Raw genomic sequence first — 22,211 nt, 5'->3', positions numbered from 1 at the left:
TCTGTGTTCATATTGATGGAAATATTGTGGATCTGATTTGCAATCTTACTGCATGCAAATCTTTCCAGAAAGCACCTATGTACTTTTTAGACACCGGTATCTGGTAATAGCCATATCTAGCGCAAAATTCAAAATGGTCATAGGACAGAAGGTTGAGTAGCTACAATGTCATAGCCTCAATGTCTCCACAAAGTAGTGTAGTAATATTTGTGCTAGGGTTGTGCTATTCCATGTCGATTTACAAGTCACCAAACAGGATTTGATCTGGAAATATTTTTTGCAAAAAGATCTCCTCTGCCAATGATAGCTCAATGGCTGGGAGAAATACTGGCAAGTCAGATGTGTATAAAATGTAAAGCAATGTGTGCAGATAAAATTGTCAAAAATGTTTGCAGATTTTAATTAAAGGGCAATATCAGCCTTGAAAGTGCCAGAAATTATCAGTGTAGATGTGGCTTGAGTCTACATGTTTTCAGTTAACAAAACTGGAGTGTCAAAGCTAGTAACTGGCATCCTTGATAATTTGACTAATAACTATTTTTAATTAACCATTTCAGACTTATAAATATATACTCAATGTGTTTATACCAATATTAAGTTTCTGTATGTCACTGTGTTTAAGTTTTGATTTTCTCTGTTTTATTTCACTTGATACAAACACATGCTGACTAATCTTGTCATGTGGTGTATCTCGATGATACTGTAAAAGTGCATAGCTTAACACAGGTTTCAAACCCTTGCTATGAGCAGCAGCAGTAAACATGGCATGTACAACGAGAAATCAACTTTTTTACTTCTTGGCTATATAATCATTAGGTACTAATGTGTAAACTATTAAGTTGATATTTTTTTAAATATAATTATTGTGCAGATTTACTAAATGTACTTTTGCGATACTAAGTCCCATGTTTGTTTAAAGGTTCTAACAAGCTGGGGTTTTTATGCAATATGTCATAAGTATATAAGGTGTTGTGGGCTGCATGCATGAAGAGAGCTCAGCAGCTTTCTAACTAATACTGCAATTACTATGAGTTTTTTAAAAGTTATATATTTTCTTTAAGTTGCTTTTTACTGTTCTGTATATAGTTTAGGAACTTAAGCAATATTTTGGACTAGTCCGATAACATAAGACACATCACCCAATATTTTTGTTGGGGGGCTGATGGGTATTACTGCCTAATGAAGGGTGCTGTGTGGAGCGTTTTGATGTCGACTAACAGTGTAATGAAAGTCAAATTTTCAGACATATCACAAACAACTGGTAACCAATAACAATGCATTTCTACAAAGTAAAGTTATAATGTTTTTGTCAGACTTTACTTACTCTGATGTCTTTTCTCTAACAAATTCAAATTCTCACAAAAGAACCGGACCTGTTTTCAACTTTTGTTGGCCTACATTTCAGTTGGCTGGAAAGCGATGAAAGTCAGGAATGCCAAAATCGGATTTAGCTGAAACATTATTCTTTAATGAAACAAATAAAAATATGTTTTGCCTATTGGAACTGTAAGCAAGGTTTCATTTCATTCAAGAAACATATCCCCCACATGAACCTACTTAAACATGCTCTGGTGTACCTCGACTACCGTTGCACTGCAACAAATTCAAATGTATGTCAATGGAACATGAAAATGTGTCCATTTGCTAGTGTCATATTTTCACTCCACCAGGATAAAGACAGTACTGTAAGTATATTAATTACACATAAATTAGTGGAAGAGTGTCGATATAGGCTGATAAAGTGTGTGAGATATTCCTGAAACTTGGACTACTCATTCCGATGTCAATTGACATTGGAACTCATATACATGGCCGTTATTTGGGTAGTAAGACATAGCACTAAAACAAAAACAACATGTGCTATGTCTTATATTGTAGAACTATATTTTGGACTTGTACATTTTTGTTTAAGATTTTATTTAAGCACAAAATATTTATTGGTGGAATTTAATGTGCTTTTCTCTATTCTACATTATATAATTAATATTCATTCCTAACTTATTTTACAAGCGAACTACATATAGTTATATCATTTGTTATAAGAACTTGGCTATATTGTCAAGTAGTGTTGTCTTCACATACCAACACGTTTATTTTGTATGTACTGATTTTCTGTATTTAAGACTCTAATTCCATGCCTGAGAAATTTGTCTTATGCTGCAATACATGATTCAATTTCTTATACAGTATAGATCCAAAAATGTTGTTAGGGATATAGAATACCCAAGTCATTGTGGGTATTATCCTTGCTGATTTGATCTTTGCAATACAATTTAATCATTACTTAATCCATGATATGATTGAGTTTTTTTTTAAACTAGTAACTTTTTAAAATTACATCACATTTTTTTGTAATGTAACAAACCCAAATTACACACACACTTAATCTAGCACTTCATACACATAATTCCAATGTCTTCATAAAAAGCTCAAAATGTCAAAGTCACTGTGAGTGATATCTTCACTGACATAATATTCTAACTTCATCTCAACAATAATTTATTAATATAGCAATCCAGAAAAGCATAATTTAATGACATTTTTCTTTCATAATTTACTAGTTGTCTAAGTCTGAGGTGGGCAAACTATTTTTCAATGTAGCCACATGTGTGGTGAATGAGAAGTGAAAAACATCATACCATGCCACAACTGAACCAAACTTACATGGCCAATTTGCCACTTGTGGTAATTGGTGACATGGTTGCCCACCCTGGGTCTAAGTCAGTGTGACCGTTAGTAGTGAATAGGGATGGTCTAGGGACTGGGGGTCTTCCATGTTAAAAAGGGTATATCCACTCTGGGGACTATGTAAATTTAACATCGGAGAAAAAAATATCCACTCTGGGGACTATGTAATTTAACATGGAAAAAAAAAATATCCATTCTAGGGACAAAGGGAATTTAACATGGGAGAAGAAAAAAAATATCCACTCTAGGAACAAGGGAAATTGAACATGGGGAATAAATCATGGGACTGTCTAGGGACATGGGGAAATGGAACAGGGTCGGGACCCTATTTTAATAAGGTCCCGACCTGATGGGTCTATGAAAATGGAACAGGCGAAAATTGAAACAAGGAGGGGTCTCTATTTTTTTATTATTTTTTTAAACAAAAAAATAAAAAAGGGGTAGGCAATTGAAAGTCAAGATCTTTTCTAGAGATAGGAATGGCCCTGAAAAGGGCCTTTGTTTTTATGTTAATATACCGTTAACATAAAGGGCATCTGTGACATCTTCTTCTTGACCTTAGGCTGCTCCTGACTGTAGGACCATAGATTAAGACTCTTTTGAGGCATCCTTGATGCTGCACTTAGATTCTTCGCATCCACAGGCTGGTGTCTGTCCTGTGGATAACTGTCCAGTTGGATCGGACATACATTGGTATGTCCATCCGGAACATCATCGAAGACACAAGCGTTGAAGATTGTACGTCGGTCCACAGTAACAGATGAAGGAATGCAGTGAACTGTACATATTTATAGGGAGAGGAAGGATTGAAACGGATTCAGTTTGTTGACCAATCCAAACACGTGTTACAAAATTCAGTCAGCCCACATCCAATCCGAAGAGAGCAGTCTGTGACGTCACGTAGTCTATATAGATTCGCTAGCTCCTGTGCGCAGTCAATCTATGCGACAGTTTTTCAACAAGACAGAAACTCAGAAAACGATCAATTGGGGTGCACCGACGGTGGAGACTACCCAAGGGAACCTGGACTTACTTTCAGAAGAGGTGAATTGGGATTTTGTGGATTTTTTTACCTCGCAAGAATTTGTTCCTGAACTTTCGTCACCTTCTCCTTCATTACCGCACATGGAAAATTTTAGACAGAGACAGAAAGAAGAATTGGAGAAATTTATACAACAGCAAAAGGAAGCGGAACAAGCTTTTCTCCTACAGCAACAGCAGCAAGAAGAAGAGGTAAGAAAAAAACGAGAAGAAGAAGAAGCAGCAGCAAAGAAACAAGGGTGTCAAAATCAAACGGTCACAGTACTGTTAGACATTTTAGCGGAGTTAAGAAGTCTGAAACAAATGTATCAGACTTCTTTATTACGGCCGAGGAGAATACGACCTTCCCGCGCTAAACACTTCAACCCTGTGACTAAGCCTACCGTACCACCCTTAGTGATTTCAAACAAATCATCATCAACAGTACGCAGTCCAGAAGTAGGCCTTGGCCGTGGCAAAGGCTTAAGACAGTTAATGTTGATTGTTTAAACTCACCCCTTACACCAAAAAAGGCCCTTTTCAGGGCCACCCACGTCTCTCGAAAAGAGATAGACTTTTAATTGCCAATAACTAAAAAAAAAACATTTTACCCAATAGTACGTGTCTGTGTATGAGTGTGCGTGAGTGTAGATTCTTATTTTAAAATCAAAACCCAAAGACACTTACCTTTTATAATTAATTTATTCTTTTATAAATATTTACAATTCACAATTCACAACAGAGCACTTTAAAAAGTTCATAGACTTATTCTGTCTCATTGTTCACTCTCTCTGTTTTTTTAATTTCTTCACCATCACAGTCTTTTCCTCCTCTTCCTCCTCACTTTCTTCCCTTCTTTTCTTCTCCTGTTTCTTTTTCTTCACCTGTCTGTTTTCTTCCTCTTCTTCTTCTTCTTCCTCTGAAGTATCCCTCTCTTCTTCTGACTCCTCTTGTTTCTTTTTTGGGCAATCTGGAGACCAATGTCCTTTTTCTTGACAATAATAACAGGTATCTTATAAAATGTTGTTTAAAAAAAAAAATGCCTTTGTCTTTTGTTTGACTATAAGAATTTTGATTCATGCTCTTTGTCTTCTTACTATCCCTCCCATGACACTCATTGAACGGTCTGATTAGAAAACTGTGCAGGGATGTGTTCCTTCACGTCCGCGCTTTGACTATTAAAACCGGGGAAGTTTCCAGTCTAACCATCCACTGTCAACTCATCCTCCTACGAAGATGTGCTCCAGACTAGCTAAGCTAAACAAAGCCTATGTGAATTTGCATAGGGTCAGACACAGTCTGATACCGAAGCCGGAAGAGATAGAGAATGTGAGAATGTTAAAAGTCACTGAAGACCTGATAGAAGAGCTCTTCAGAGAAGAAATGAACAGGGAGAAAGAAGAATAGACAGAGAAGTACAGACTTCAGAAACAGCAGAGAGAGCAGCAACAACAGCAGCAGCAGCAACCTGAACCTGACAGAGGCTTTGTCGATTGTCGTATTGACACCAAAGAGTTCTTCTTCTCTTTCCGAAGAAGCAGACCTATTGTCAGAAAGCCTATCGTCAGAGGACGTCGCATTCTTAGAATATAAAAGATCGCCCTAGCTTCAACTTCACGCAAGCAAAAAAACAGCCCTTTTCAGGGCTACCCCAATCTCTAGAAAAGAAATAAGAATCGATTTGCCAATGTGTGTATGTAGAGTAGTGTGAATATAAACACTCACTCATTTATGGTGTGATTGTATATGTTTATGTGTGTGTGTGTGTGTGTGTGATTGTAAGCGCTCACGTAAGTTTGTGTGGATAGTAGATTATGATAATGTTTTTTTGTTGTTTGAAGTGTGGGAATAGTAGATTTGGGGTTTTATTTGACTGCATTAGGTATGTGGAAAGTATATTATTTGTTTAATGAAAATTTTTTAGAACAGTGATGGGTAGTATAAAAAGTGAGTGAGTGTTTCTTTTAGGTCCGCGCGTTTTAAGTGATCTAGGTAATAAAGTTTTGGGTCTTAGGGGGATGTTTTCCTTCACGTCCGCGCTTTTAGTATAAATTGAAAAGCGCTAGGCAGTCTAGCTACCCTTGTTGATTGATCAACACTACAAAATGAGCAGAAGGCTAGCGAAATTGCTTCAACTTCATGTGCACCTGAGATATGCCAGGCTCATACTGAATGAGCTGGCCGCAGAGGCTATAGTGGAAGAAGGAAGAATGAAAGAGGAGGAGAGAAGAAAAAAAGAAGAGGAGGAAAAAGAGTGAGGAATGGCTGTACCACAGACACAACAAGGAAATTTCAGAATCCCAGAGACAGAAGATTGGGATTCTGAAGCCACTCATTCCGCCTCTGCACTCCCAACAAAAAGAGTGAAAGGTGATTGGAGTAGGAGATGTGTCTGCGGTGCCAGGCCGGGGAGGTGCAACCATTAACCAGGTGCCCTGGAGTTCAAAACAAACAGCCCTTTTCAGGGCTACCCAATACTCTAGAAAAGATATAGTAATCCATTTGCCAATGTGTGTATGTAGAGTAGTGTGAATATAAACACTGACTCTTTTTTCCTAGTCTGAGCGTATGTGTTTGTGTTTGTAAGTGATCAAGTAAGTTTGTGTGGATAGTAGATTATTGGGCTTTGTTTATTGCTGCTTCACGTATGTGAATAGTAGATAATATGAAATGAGAAAAGTAGGGGATGTTTTCCTTCACATCCGCATGTTTTAAGTGATCTATGTAATATAAGTTTTGGGTCTTAGGGGGATGTTTTCCTTCATGTCCGCGCTTTCCGTATAAGAACCCACAACGTTCGTCATTCGCACCATTCTACAAAGAATAAAAAAGAAGATGGCTTCGAACCACCTTGATAAAATGAAAAAAAAATTGCAAGATGTCCTGGACAATTTGGGCATGATGGAGCAAATGTTAGTTAACCTAAACGAGGATCACTATTCTTATAGTCCCCATCGAGTGAAGATGGAGATCAACAATTTAAGAAAACTAAAGGAAATCATAAGTGATCTGTTGAAAGAAATAAAGGAGGAGAAGGAGGATGAAGAGGAAAGGATAAGGATGAGAGCATGGAACGAAAAAATTGAAAAGGAAGAAAAAAATGTGAAGAGGAAGAAAGAAGAGGAGGAGAAGCAGAAAGAAGAGAAAAAGAAGAAAAAGGAGGAAAAAAAGAAAGAAAAGAATAGAAAAAGTGTAGGACAGAAAATAAGAAGCTGGTGGAGAAATAGAAGAAATTAGAAGAAGAAGAAAACCAAAGGCCCTTTTCAGGGCCACTCCTATCTCTCGAAAAGATCTTGACTTTCAATTGCCTACCCCCTTTTTTATTTTTTGGTTTAAAAAAGTAATAAAAATATAGAGACCCCTCCCTGTTTCAATTTTCGCCTGTTCCATTTTCATAGACCCATCAGGTCGGGACATTATTAAAAAAGGGTCCCGACCCTGTTCCATTTCTCCTAGTCCCTAGACAGTCCCACGATTTATTCCCCATGTTCATTTTCCCTTGTCCCTAGAGTGGATAGTTTTTTTTTTCTCCCATGTTAAATTCCCCTTGTCCCTAGAATGGATATTTTTTTTCTCTCATGTTAAAGTACATAGTCCCCAGAGTGGATATACCCTTTTTAACATGGAAGTCCCCTAGTCCCTAGACCGTCCCCATTCACTACTACCGTTGTCATTACCAGCCTGAAACCCAATTTAATGCCATTTGTATAAATTCATTTCAAATAAATATTATGATATAGTTGAAGTGTAAAGTCAAGCAAGTATTCTGTTTGCAGATTTTACATTTTAGATATTACAGTAAAGTCATATTTTCTCTTGTGTAGTAAACTTTATTGCAACTGGTTCCAAAATAGTAAATCTTATTTAATTTTCATTCACCAGAATAGGTATTAATACGATCCTGAATTAACTGTATGGTACTAAAATATACCCTGATCTTGTGTGAGATTGTAATATACAGAACTATACCTCAAGACAACAATAATATATTGACTTTATATTATATCAAGACTGTCATGGTTATGAACTCCAACTTTATTCAGGTTTTTTCATAATAAATGATCATCTAGTGCTATGGTTGAAAAGAAATCAAAGTTCAGTTTAACTCCATTCTCTCCACATTTGTCAGTTGTTAAGAGGCATACTCATCCTCAGTGTTATAGTAAAATGTAATCTTATTTGGATCAATCCTGGTGGTGTAATATATGAATGGAGAAAGAATATTATCATCCAGATTAAAATACTTTTTATTCAGACTCTACTAAAATTTTTAGCTGGATATGGGTTACGGAGCCTGATGTGTACGAACAAAGCAATGTGTACCATGACCTTTTTAATTTAACATTTTAAACTCCTGCAGAGGAAAGAGATTTTTTAGATCCGTTAAACTGTATTAACAAAAACATTTCTTCAGTATGATTTTCCTTTACTTAGTAGTGACAAAACTCATATTTTAAAGTTGTTGCTTTTTGTGTTTGGTTTGGCCTTTTATGGTAAACCAACACAAGTAAGTTATTAGTGCCAAGGCACTTTAAGTATAGTGCCTTGCCCAAGGACACACCATGGTAGCTAACCCAGGCTGGTCCGATGGTAGAATTTGAACCTACATTATTTCACAGGTCCAGAAAGCTAACCACTGAGCCACTACAGCTCCCCATCTTATAGTGGAATGCTGGTATACTTTATGATCAAGAAGGATGGGTTGGGGTATGCATGTTCCATCTGAAAAAAGTGATGGAATTTTTGTTTACATAATATTTTAGTCATACAATATGAATCATTTTCTATAGATTTAAGATGCATCAGATCAAGTTAAGAAAAATCATATATTCTGTTCCCTGGGAATGTACTAAAATTCACTGTTATTGTTTGATTTTTTGGTAGTAAGCTTACTTGGTATTTTTTTCTTTTTAACTTGAATACCTAATTTGTTAACATCCTGTCCTAAATCTTCATAGTTCTGTCTATTAAGTGACAACTGTTGATACATGTAGGGAAGTTTTTGTTTATATCTTTTGATTTTTGTGGTTCTGGAAGTTGAAGTATTTGTTGTTGTATTATTAACCATTTCAGTAATTTAATGAATGCAGAGTATACTGCTCTATAAATGAAATTTAAGGGAAGATAATGTAAAAGTATGTTTCACTGCAAATATAAATTGTTTAAAATAATATATCATTTATCACATGACTATTCAATTGTGGTAACTAGTATTCCATCCAATATCTATACACTGAAATAAGTCTTTTCATACAGCTGGTGATCATTTAGATACAAGTCCAATTGAACATAACCACATTATCAATGCAGGCGTTTTTATTAGTAGTAGTATTGCAAGTATAAGTGTTAATATTAAGATTTCATATACAGGTATGATAAGTGTATCATAATGTTTAAATGATGCTCCTTGTTACAACATAAAATATGTTCATTGAAACAAATGGTTCACTGGTAAATTGGCAGTAAAGGTCTTCACTGAATTATGTTGCATAAACTATTTTACAATAAAACATATATGATGCATCTCAGTTATGATGAATGTGAGGAGGAGGATTAATAATAATGCAATTTAAGTTATCTTCATCACAGAAGTTCTAGCAGATGTGTAATTTTTATGTGGCTCATTATCAGTTTGAAACTGGTCTATGATTTCTGGATCTGGACATATCTGGTCCCCTGCTGTTGTGCTGCTATGGTCTTTGCAGTTCATTAGGATATCAGTTACACTTGGTTTACATTTAGAACCCCATGGGATGGAATGCCCAGTTTGAAACTGAGAGAATGGTTAATTATCCATAATATAACTCCTGCCGTTATTATTAGGTTTGATATCAAGGTCTTTCTTTAAATGCTTTTCAACTCAGGTTCTGTTCTACCATACAGATAAATAAAGTCAAATTCATGGCTTTCAGATTTGTTCAGTTTGTTTCATGTGTTGCAGCAGACAGACTGTATATTGCCACTGTACCATATAAATATCAGTGCTTAGTCTGCTCTCAGTTGCTGTGGTTTGATTAGTTACAAGTGTCATCACATATGACTAATTATTGACCAATGTAATGAAACTTGTATAATTAGAAGGCTGTATTTAAAAACTCTAAAGATCTTAAATGTGTGTTAGAGGGTAAGGTTAGCAGTTATACTCCCAATTATGTTTGTGATGAGCAAAAGCAGCTGCACAAATTTGAGCTTTTAGTTTGGTTCTGGTAGGGTCAAAGGATGGAGGTACATTTTGATTTTTAAAAATGAACATAATTCCCATGTAATACATTCCAAACCTAAGTATGCAATTGATTTAATAAAAGTTTGGAGATTATTGTTTAGGTTCTGTTCTTACAATACTAGATATACCTGACTACTCCATAGTGAAATGGCTAACTGTTAGTTATATAAGCCAGATGAATAATGTTAGCCATTTGTTTAAGTGTTTTCTCATTACTTTCATTTGTGTCACAGAGTTGCATGCAATATTTCTTTCTAGAATAAATTTATTTTATTTTCTAATTGTGTATTTTATGGTCTCACTGGACAGTTTATCTGGTGAATTTTCATCCAACAATGAAGATACTAATAAAAACAAACTAATGATATTTGTAGAAAGCATACATGTGAGATTTTGACTGCAGTAATCAGGTTAATTCCTGATGCATCTATTGATTTCTATTCTGAACCATCACTGCCACCATCTCCTAAATTTTACATTCATTTTGTACTAGAAATAGCTATTTTCAATATTTTTCTGTGACAAGGCAACTAAAAGAATCTGTATATGCCTTATGCATGAATAAAGTTCAGTAGTACTATAACAAATTAGCATACTTTTCATCACCCCTCTACCATCTAGATTTTTTTTATATTTACCTCTGTAGCAGACACAAATAAAAGTCAGCAGCTCATTTGCAGACTAAGTTATGCATATGATCTCCAATGCTCATCTAACTGTGACAGGCAGTCACCAACAAGCCAACCTATTTCCATGCCTAACTCAAAGTAAATCTGAACCACATTATAGATTTAGCTTACGTGTGAATTTATAAATGCTAGGCTTGTGATAATTAGGTTCATGCCTTCTACCTTAAAAATTAGAGGGATGTCAAAATACGAAACTATCCAGTGAGACCTATGATGTTAATTTTAATCCCTATGGGATTTGTGACATAAAAAAACCCAAATGCTTTATGTATTAAAAGGTAACTAATGGGGGCAGGATCTGCAGTGAATCAATGGTTAGTATGCTAGACTCCTGATAAAAATGTTTGTGTTAAAATCCTGTTATCAAGTCAACCAGGTTACCTACTGCAATGTACCCTTGCCTTACTCCAATTCCCTCAGTACTCAGTAAACAACTAGTGTTGCTGTACATAACAAAACCAGTCCATATTGATTTTACATATTTTACTAAATCCTGACAAAAATAATTCTCTAAATAAAGAATGATTAATATGTGATGGTCTCGCATGTAATCAAACTCTTCCAAGCTTTTAGTGATATGAACTGATTTATCAATGTTTATCAACTTTACATGAAAAACTACTTCTTATTTGTCATCAAATGTGTTCAATGTTTTGATCATATAAGCATTTCTGCTACAATAGATCAAAATAATCTTTTTGTCAGAAATAGAGCCCTTATAGTATTTGCAAGGTCAACCAATCAGATGCAGAATTTGAGTTTAATTTGAATGAATATTTTTTTTTTACAAAATTGCTCTTTTGCTATATCTTGATGAGATAAATCTATTTACCAAGTCTGATAAAATTAATGAGAAATAGTTTTAAGAGCAGTAGCAAGAATGGCTAGTGAGATCTAGAACCACCACATTATATGCATAGATTTTGCTTACAGCCTCAGACATACAATCAAATAATTAAACAAGTCAGATCTAAATTGGATCATAAACACTGTTGTGCAAGTCATAAGGAATTCAGCCAATCAGATGCAAGGTCACTTCATTACCATACCTTTATCACACTCATAATAAGCATCATTGTGAAACTTGACTACATAAGCCCAGTGGCCAAGTATGATCAAACTAGAATCAGCAGCAGTGGTTATAACCTCATGTATTTGTATGCATGTTCACTTCTTCAATCTAGATCTCATTTATATAAGCATGTATTCTAAGTTTAGTAAAAACTGCACTATATGTATAAATATTGCATGCGGTGGTAACATACTCAGATGAAAGATCACCTTATTATTATTAATGGTTAACACTCATCAAACTTCTAGGACAACTTAATGATTTTAGTCTATATTGTGGAAGTATTGCTTTTAGGCTGGTTAAAAAACCCAACTAATTTTATACATGATCACATGTATATACTTGGATTTTGTTCATTATTAGATTTATCCAAGATGTTGATTTAAGCCCAAAACCAAGTTTTATATAAACAAATTGATCAGAACTATGGACTCCAAAGTAGCTAATTTCTTACTGTTGAAAGACAGAAGGGGATGTGAAATAAATAACACACTCTGGATCATTACATAAACCCACTTAGCCTTTTGACCAGTTGAGATAAAGTAGCAACAATAATGTTAAATCAGATTGAAAAATTATGTTTTCTCACATTACCTCTAGCCCTTTTCAACATGGATGGTATGTTTCTTCCACATATGTCAGCTCTTAATTAGTGGCCCTTTCCCATCATGAATGCTGTAGGTGAAACTCTCAGAATTAGGCTTTTTAATGTATATCTGTAGAAGAAGAAAAACTATTGGTCTGCATATATCAATGTCACCATTTCTGTAATAGATTAAAATACCATATGTGTGTGTGTGTGTGTGTGTGTGTGTGTTAATTTTAGAATTTAAGCAAACTTGTCTCCATGTGTTTATTTTAAAACTGATGATGATAACACATAACAGGTTCAATGGATAAAATGTTATTTCTTACTTCTTACAACTGCTCATTATATCTGAATTTACATTCAGTGTTTGTTTTAATTAACATATTTGGGATAATGGGCAAATTATTCATTTTGTAGTTTATCATTATATCATTTACCAGTCTTTCATCATTCAAATATGTAAAATATAGTACCATTATACAGACTTCATATTCTATATGATATCCCAGCAATACATATTAAGCAGACAAGTGCAAATAAAAATGTTCAGAATGTAAAAGTTACTCCAAGCTCAAAGAAGATCAGCAAAAGATAATCTCCAACAAATTACCAAACAAAAAGCGAAGTTAATGCAGTTACCTTTATTATGATGTCTCCAACACCAACGGTACTGTACAGCTACGTCTTCTGAGTTTTACCGTCATCTTGTCTTTCAAACCAGAATTAATTTCTTGAGTTCTTACAAAATGAAGAAACTTTCAAATACTATAATTTAGGCAGCTTCTTTACATGCCATCAGATAAATTATGGCACAGTGTTAGTCTTTCAGCACAACGCAACTTCACATTTGGACGGCGCGCTGTGTGGGCATCGCCGACACAGCAACTGACATGAATTCTCTATTAGCAGACAATGATTCGGAATAAATCCTTCGCAAATCTAACATTCTCGATTTTTCATAGTTCCACTTTTCATTGTTGCATTTGTTTGATTGTACAATTGCTATTGATGTTCTATGAATCAACTTCAATTCATCTGCTGTCTGAAATCCCGGTTCAGTTGGTATATTCTTCCGCGCATGATGCCGTGGAAATAAAAGATACGGTCGACATTCAAAGTGGTTTAGGTTAATTTATTATTTTCCTTTATTAAGGTCATTTGCAGAAAGTGTTTCGCTAGGGTGAGAAAAAAAAAAATAACAAAAAGAAAACTTTCTTTTCCAACGCTAATACTGTATATATTTCAATTTGTGATTGATACTATAAATAAAACAAATATTAAAAAAGCATTTTAGCCCGTGGCTTGGGCACGGCACTCGTTTTGTGGGTTTTGTTAAAATGTTGTTAGTGTTGTTTTGGAGTTGTTTTTTTTTTTTTTTTTTTTTTTTTTTTTTGTGTACCACACTAAGAAACATACCAGGTATTAGGCCTAACGTAGGAAAAGAAATTATCCTCTATTTATTACTATTCTTACAGTCAAATGACGCAAAAGTGATGAAATTGCTATTAAGATTTTGTTTTGTATAACACTTACCGCTCGTTTTCCTCGAGATAAAGCAGCCACTTCAAAATGATGATAAAATCTGTGACAGATGAAACACGTGGTTTAAATAATTCGTAATCGCCTGCCTTAAATATTGTAGGAATTTGCTAATGTATTTTATGGCCCTCGTTTGAATAGATACCAACGATCCTGTATATCGACCAAAATTTGTATATTCCTGCCCAGGATCATGTATTTTGTATTAAACCGTATATTACACGAGTTCTCTGTGGCATACTCGGGGGGGGGGGGGGGCTCTATTATACCCGCTGTATCAGTTGAGAAATATATCGAACTGATCAGGCCCCAATACTCTCGCTCTGAAAAACATTAAAATAATTATATGCAGAATATCGGTAGGTCTCCCTCTTGCCGAAAATGTCAGCACCATATATATTTTGCAAGTAATGTAATGGGTATAATAATACACACAAACACACACACTTCTTTTTGTTGGGGGGGGGGCACCGGACAGATGCCCCCATTTCCAAAAAAAATAGAAAGTATTTTATGTTTGTGTGTTTCCCCCTCAGATGTGTTCTACGTTTTATTAAAACAAAATTTTATATAAAATATTTAGTTTTTAGAATTTTGGATGGGGTATTTATGTTTCCATAGTTTTTTCTAAAGGGTTGTTCGACCGAGTCTGGTTTCCCTCACCTTGCTCGAAGTTCCTTCCCTTGAAATATTTTGTAACCTTTGCTATATGTCGCCTAGGTCTCAGTGTTTGCTATATGTAATGGTGCTAGATTGTGTGTATGCTATATTTTCTTTATGTTTGAGATAGCAAGTATAGATCAAATACCTTTCCCAGTTGTATTTCTTCCTTTATGATGTTATATTGTATCTTTTAATTTGTTTTATGGTTTTCTAATTTTGACGATGGAATGGTGTACTATTTAGATTTTGTTTAAAAAAAATAATTTCCTATTTTATTATTCGAGTGATAATATGTGTCGTTCCTCATAATAGTTTTTAAAGATGTTGATAGGTAGGTTACGCTCGATCCAAGGTTCACGCTTTTTTATTCTCTATGTGTTTTTTCTGGGTCGCGTTAGTCCTCCTTTATTTAGTTTATCTGATTATGCTTTATTGAAAGATCCAAACTTATTTATGAGACCACATTATTGTATAGTGGTCAACCATACAGTGCGGCAGAAGTTAGTAGGGTTTTAAACTAAGTGTTATACAGTATGTATTTGTGTCTCTATTTTGTCTGTTTATGTTCTACATTGGGTGTTTTCAAAGACTCTTGATGGGCCTGTCCACTTCACTGAGCCCTGTGACTTAGCCCCATGATGTCATCGCCATTTACTTCCCCTTTATATTTTCCCTGTATTCCTTCCTATATATGTCTTTAGAATTTTCTTTCAGAGAAAGAAGAAAAAAAAGTACAAAATTCTTTTATTTTTTTCTTTCTTCCTTTCTTCCCTTTTCTCTTTAAACAATGTTACATGAGTTTCTTTGAAATATTTGAAATATAATTTGAAATTTTCTTTGAAATATGGCTGTTGTGGGGTGCGAGGAGGGGGTATGTGTATGGCATCAGCTCGCAATTGCGCTACGCGACTCTTCGGTCTGTAATACCTATTCCTCCCTCCCCCAATTCCAACATCAATTGCGTTATATCAACCTAACGGTAAGTATCTATTCGTCGTAAGACGTATTGAGTTCTTGTTGTGGTTAATATTCTTATTTTTACCACGTATCTTATTTAAAAATCTTTATCACATGTCCACAGGATATCATCGTAGTTGCTATATGCTCTATACATTTTAGAACGATTTTGTTTTCGTAGTCTAAATCTATGAATAAAATGTTATTTTTGTTATACTTATATTTTTTGCAAATTTTCATTTTTAACTTTATCCTATTATGTTTAGTTTTATCACATTGGGCAATCGTATGTAGTTTGGTGAAGTTCGCTGTTTTACATAAACGGCATTTCGGCATTATCCTCAGCATACGATGTTTAATTGTTTCTTCGCCTGTTAGGCAGGTGTTGTGCAGGTATTTAAAAATTATACTTTGTGTTTTGACAGATCTTATTTTCCCCAATTTTTCCAATTTTTTGTCCAATTTACCCCCTCAGTTGTCCTGCTCTACTCTACATTTTATATTTTTGGTTACCTCCTCCCTAATCCAAGCGTGACTTTTACTTATTAAATTTTGCATAAATCTGTTTTGTCTCTATATTTTAAAATTAGTTCTCATATGTTTGCGTGGCACTTCGATTGTTTTAATATTAATTTGTTATTTTTGTATATCTCTGGTCGGTTTCTCAAGGTGAAGCCGAACCAGTAGATGTACAGTACTTCTCACGCTGTAGCCGGGTCTGATTGCATTTTTTTAATCTATTGATTATGTTAGTTAATTATAGTAGTAGGGGGCTCGGCAACCCCAAGCCCCCTCTACTTTTGGCCCTATATAATGTCTCTTTTTTTACATAATGCGTTTTATGATTCCATATATAATCTATTATTTCGTTGTCTGTTTTGTTTAAAATTGTATTATCCATATCTATGGATTTAATTATGTAGTTAATATTTGAGTATAAATAAGTCTTGGCCACTTGGACCCGCTCCATGATACGCAATGGCGCCATGGCTAGATTTTCACTTTTTCTCTTATTTTATTGATAATATGTTCATAATTTTCTACAGCTTCTTTTTTTATTACCAAAGTAAGTAAGTGTGTGTGTGGGGGGGGGGGGGGCGATAATTCAGGGTGGTTGCCCCTCCAGTTAACTATTTTTAAGATTTCGTGCTTGTTGTGGTTTATTTTGGAACCCGACGCTTATAGCATTTCCCCTCTCTTATAAAGTTGTTGCAATCATATGCATGTTAGAGTATTTTTTTTAAATTCTTTTTAGGTTTGGTATTTGTATGCCTTGTACAATCAGGGGCGGATTAAGGCTCACTGGTGCCCTAAGCACTGACAAATCTTGGTGTCCCCCTCTTTTCCACGTGCACCTGGGAAGATAACCCTAGGGTTTACCATGATCAAGAAACAGAACATTATGATTAATTTGCACTAGTTTTATCAATTTTTTTTACAAATCTTCATTCTTTTTTTTTTCATTCTTTTCACCCTTTTCTCAACTTTGTGGTGCCCCCTTTGTCCCTGGTGTCCTAAGCACGTGCTTAGTCTGCTTAATGGTTAATACGCCCCTGCTTGTATATCTGGGTTGTTTCTTATCGTGTGACGTAGGATTTATATTGCCATTACGTATTCTAGCATTGATAGTGGACATCCTTGTATCATTGATCGTTGTATTTCAAATTCTTTCGTGCATTTCCCCTTTAATTATCCCAGTGTGTAGGATTTTGGTCCATTTTGAAAATTGGGTCCGAAACCAAATTTTTTAAAAACATTCGTTATATAGTTTTGTTCAAATCAGTCGAAAGCTTTCTCCTGGTCGAAGAGTACCATAGCACTCATCATACCAGTTTCATTTATGTAGTTAATTATAGTTTTAATGTTTAAAATATTGTTTTGTATATCCCTCCCCCACAAGTTTGATTTACATTAATTATCTTGTTTATCCTACCCTTTACAGTATTTGTTAAAATCCTACTTAAAATTCTATAGTCCGTGTTTAAAAGTGATATAGGCCTCCAGTTTTTAATCTCGTCTCTATTCCCTTTCCCTTTGTATATAATTGTGATAACTCCCTCCCTCATAGATTTAGTCATTTTATTTTTAATTAAAACTATATTATTATACAAAGCGTTTAAGATCGACGTCAGTTCACCGTGGAACTTTTGGTAGAATTCCACGGTGAGTCCATCTTTCCCTGGTGACTTTTGTGAGTGTTGATATACTTTATGTGATTTCTTCATCTGAGATGACATCATCACATTGGTCTCTATGCACTGCTGATGTCATCTCACAGTCGACATTTTTTAAGTAGCTGTCGATTGTGCTGAAGTATATGTACTGTGTGGTGTGTGGTGTAGAGTTCTTTATAATATTGGGAAATATTATTTAGGATATCTTCTTTTACAGTATGGGTTACATTGTTTATTTTGATATTGTTTAAAATTGTTTCACCCCCTTTTCTAAATTCTTGTCGCTTATATACGTTTTTTGCCTTGTTGTAGATCTCTGTAAATTTTCCCGCCCTTATTATTCTCCCCTGATTTTCGTCTTCTCCAAGGATTTTAATTTTGTCTGTCAATCGTTTCTTTTTTCTTTCTCCATCGTCGTTTGTTGTTTTGCTTAGTTCTAATTTGAGTTCGTGTTTGTCTTTTTTTCTGGAGTTTTTCCGCCCTCCATTTCAGTACTGAATATTTATTCCTTTTATTATGTTTTTCTAAAACATCCCAATCAATTATTATATTAATAATTTCTTCATTTTTGAAGGTTTCAATTTCTTTTTTTAATTATTATTTCGACATATTCTTTGTCATTTAAAATCTTATTATTTAGTTTCCATAGTCCTGGCCCACATTTTTCTATATTTTTCATTTTTAGGTCAATAGTGAGCATGAAATGGTCTGATAGCTTTTGGTTGGTTATTGCAGTATTAATATATATTAATGGATCATAACAATTTCCGTAAAATTTATCAATCCTTCTAGACTGGTTTAATTTATAGTTACCCAATTGAAATCTCCCCCATGATTAGATTTTCCATCGAATATTGTTGTAGATAGGTATATAAGTTTTCTTTAACATTAGTTTCTTATTTCTATTAGCTGGCATGTACACATTTGTAATATGCCAATTAAACATTTTAACATGTAGCAACCGTCCCTTAAAAAATCCCCCCCCCTCCTCAAACCTTTCCCAGCTTTTTAAAAATATTATTGTTGCAACCAACTCTAATATCATTACTTGCAAAATTGTTGCATATCTTTATTGCGTTAAGTTTGTCTTCTACTAAAATGTTGAATTCTGGCTTAATTCCATAGTGTGTTTCTTGTATCATTATTACATCAAAGTTTGTTTCTTTGGCTATTTTGTCTGCTTTCGCTTTGTCTATCCCATTGCTGCTGATAGTAGCGATCCGGAAATTTGTATCTTCCATTTTTGTTTTACTCCCAGGTGCCACATCACTTTTATATATAATTTAATTGTATATATTTCAGTTAAAGTTATTATATTCCATTTTTTTTGTACACACACACCAGCACGATCGACAATGAGCGCTTGAGCAATATACAGTTTGATACATCCTACATGGTAGTGGGCAGTAATACATATATAGGTCGTTATCCTTCTCGACCGAAGTAGTAACATTGTTCCAATGTTACCACTCGACGTCCTCGATATGTGCTTCATCGCATTTGCAGTCTATACACTTAAAGTTACAATGGAAAAGTGTACATGAACATATTTATACCATAGACAGAGCCTTGAAGTACTACTTATTTCGGTTTAAAACTGTCCAAAAAAACCCACAAAAAATAGCATGTAATAGTTCATTTCGATACAGTTGCACAGAGCATTTGACGTTCATTTTGATGTCCATATATATTGATATGGACTAAGTACGATTTGTTTTCAAAGCTGCTTTATTGCTGGTAGTGCTTCTGTTTTCAAGTTCGATATATAATATACCCATGGAGCAGGAGTAATACAGAAATCAGGACAACAACCATCATCAACATCATCGGGAGTATTATTATCGTATATGTTGGTCACATCGATGATCATTAATAAAAAGCGGTTGAAATATGAACAATATTCCACCTCTTCAAATAGTAAATAACCAAGCAAAGTGTGTGTATGTATGTGTGTGTGTGTGTGTAATTTTTAACGTAGCTTTAAAAAAATGCAATCATTTGTACGTCCTTGCGTTTAGCGCCTTCTTAACCGAATATTTTCCATATAGGCGAATAAGTCATAGCAATCGCAAACAACCAGCGATGTTGACAAGTTTGATATCAATTGATACGTTTCTCATGATTCTAAGTCGATCTCTGCCAATAGACATGTGTGAAAATGCAAAATGAAAAAGATTGTTCTTTTACTGGATATCGGGTTCGACATTACCGATCTTCATATCCTTGGTACGTGAAACTACCATTGCCGTTTTTCGATTGTACCACATATTTCGATGCTAATACTATAAATTTGAAGAATATAATTAAAGCTGTACAACAGTAAATAATATGTGTGTATCTTATTAAGTACGTTTTCATTTGTCTGTCTTTTCTCCTAATGTCTTCTATACGATCGTTTAACAAACAGGTGAATAAGTCATTACCATAGTAATAAACACCGATTTAGCAAAATTTGATATCAAGTGGTAGGTTTCTCGTCAGTCTAAATCGATCTGTGCCAACAGAAATGTGTGAAAATTACAATAAAATAGTTTGTATTTTTCACTCGATATCGGTTGCGACTTTAACGATCTTCATATCCTTGATACGTGCTTCTACCATTGCAGTTTGCCACGCTACCACATATTTCAATTTTAATATTATAGATCTCAAACATATAAGGAAAGCTATACAACAATATATAATATGTGCATGCATCTTATCAAGTGCATCTTTATGTGTATGTAAGTAGTGAAGGGGGATATTATAGCGTCAATGGGAATTAGCATTACAGACCCCCCTTGGGAACATATAGCGTCAAGGGAAATTTAACATGGAGAAAAATCGTGGGAACATATAGCGTCAAGGGAAATTAACATGGGAATAGGGGACTGTATAGCGTCAAAGGAATTTAAACAGGGTGGGACTTTATAGCGTCAAGGGAAATTGAACATGGGAAAAATTGCTGGGTCACTCTAGGGACAAGGGGAATTGAAGATGGGAATAGAGTGTGGGTCTGTCTAGGGACTAGGGGAATTTAACATATGGAAATTGAACATGGTGGGTCTGTATAGCGTCAAGGGGAATTGAACATGGTGGGATTGTCTAGGGACAATGATGGTAGAGGGTCAAACACAACAGAAACAGAGACATACATACACTAGTACAAGCGTGAGATTTATATATAAAGCATTACCAAGACCAGAAATCTTGCTGGGGTGTTCACAAATTTGCATGATTGTAATGATGCTATAAACAGCATCAAGGAAATGCTCAACGACAAAATGGATGTGACTAAAAGTAACGTTAAAATGACGAAATTGTCCCAGAATTTAAAGGAAAATAAACATATCCCCGAAAATTAAGTTACAATGGTTTAGACTAAAATGGATAAAATTAGTAACTACTTACAATATCAACTTCTGTGACGATCGTGGATAAATACGTATGTATCTATAATCAGCTGAAATTCCTATGAAATCCCACTATCTATTTATAGCTCCAACTTGTGGGTTTTCCTTTGGAAAATCCCACTATCTTTTTATAACCTCAGCTTGAGTGACGTTCCTGTTTATGGATTCTAGTATATAGGTATAGCTACAAAATGTGGAAATCCCCAAGTCGATATTTATAGTCTCAACATTTCCAGCGTCAGTGACGTCACTGTACTGAACACTAGGGGATAAATGGCAACAGTGTTGCAAGTGGCCGAACTGAACACGCGCTACTGTAGGTAGGTAGGTAGAGTGTATCTGCTAGGGATAAAGTGAGTTTTATAGGGACAAACAGAGACCAATACACACACACACACACACACACACACACATACACACACAACATACGCGCGCAGACACACACACACACACACACACACACACAAGCACACACACACACACACAGGGAAGAGGAAAAAACAAACCCATAATATACTATCCACACTCGGGAGGAAGAAAAAAAAAACAACCAAATATACGATCTACACAACGTACGCGAACACACACACACACACACACACACACACAATAAAATGGATACAAAGGAAAAACCCACAAGTTGGAGCTATGAATAGAGAGTGGGATTTCATAGGAATTTAAGCTGATTATAGATACATAGGTATTTATCCACGATCATCACAGAAGTTGATATTGTAAGTAGTTACTAATTTTATCCATTTTATTGTGCGTGTGTGTGTTTGTGCGTGTGTGTGTGTGTTCGCCTACGTTGTGTAGATCGTATATTTGGTTGTTTTTTTCTTCCTCCCGAGTGTGCATAGTATATTTGGGGTTTGTTTTTTCCTCTTCCCTGTGTGTGTGTGTGTGTGTGTGTGTGTGTGTGTGTGTGTGTGTGTGTGTGTGTCTGTGTGTGCGTGTGTGTGTGAGTGCGTGTGTATGTGTTTGTGTGTGTGTGTGTGTGTGTGTGTCTGCGCGCGTATGTTGTGTGTGTATGTGCGTGTGTGTGTGTGTGTATTGGTCTCTGTTTGTCCCTATAAAACTCACTTTATCCCTAGCAGATACACTCTACCTACCTACCTACAGTAGCGCGTATTCAGGTCAGCCACTTGCAACACTGTTGCCATTTATCCCCTAGTGTTCAGTACAGTGACGTCACTGACGCTGGA

At 35.1% G+C, this 22,211-nt stretch overlaps 1 long non-coding RNA gene across 3 annotated transcripts in view; it reads right to left on the bottom strand.

Annotated features, from left to right (window-relative positions):
- The window catches only part of LOC149789907 (uncharacterized), a 2,017,354-nt gene that overhangs the window by 335,127 nt on the left and 1,660,016 nt on the right, over positions 1-22,211 (bottom strand). For 2 of the 3 annotated variants that reach the window (XR_016423761.1, XR_016423760.1), the window contains exons 16-17: positions 12,921-13,019; positions 12,287-12,408 (exon numbers count right to left, since the gene is read on the bottom strand). This is a non-coding gene — a long non-coding RNA (uncharacterized LOC149789907). Of the gene's footprint in view, positions 1-8,289; positions 8,431-12,286; positions 12,409-12,920; positions 13,020-22,211 lie in introns of those variants that run through there. The other variant, XR_016423762.1, reaches the window with a different exon arrangement.

Source organism: Sinohyriopsis cumingii, chromosome 10, assembly GCF_028554795.1.
Source record: "Sinohyriopsis cumingii isolate HCF-2022 chromosome 10, ASM2855479v2, whole genome shotgun sequence".
Taxonomy (NCBI): Eukaryota; Metazoa; Mollusca; class Bivalvia; order Unionida; family Unionidae; genus Sinohyriopsis; species Sinohyriopsis cumingii.
The sequence above is the reverse complement of the archived record's forward strand: the minus strand, read 5'-3'. Positions and strand labels throughout refer to the sequence as shown.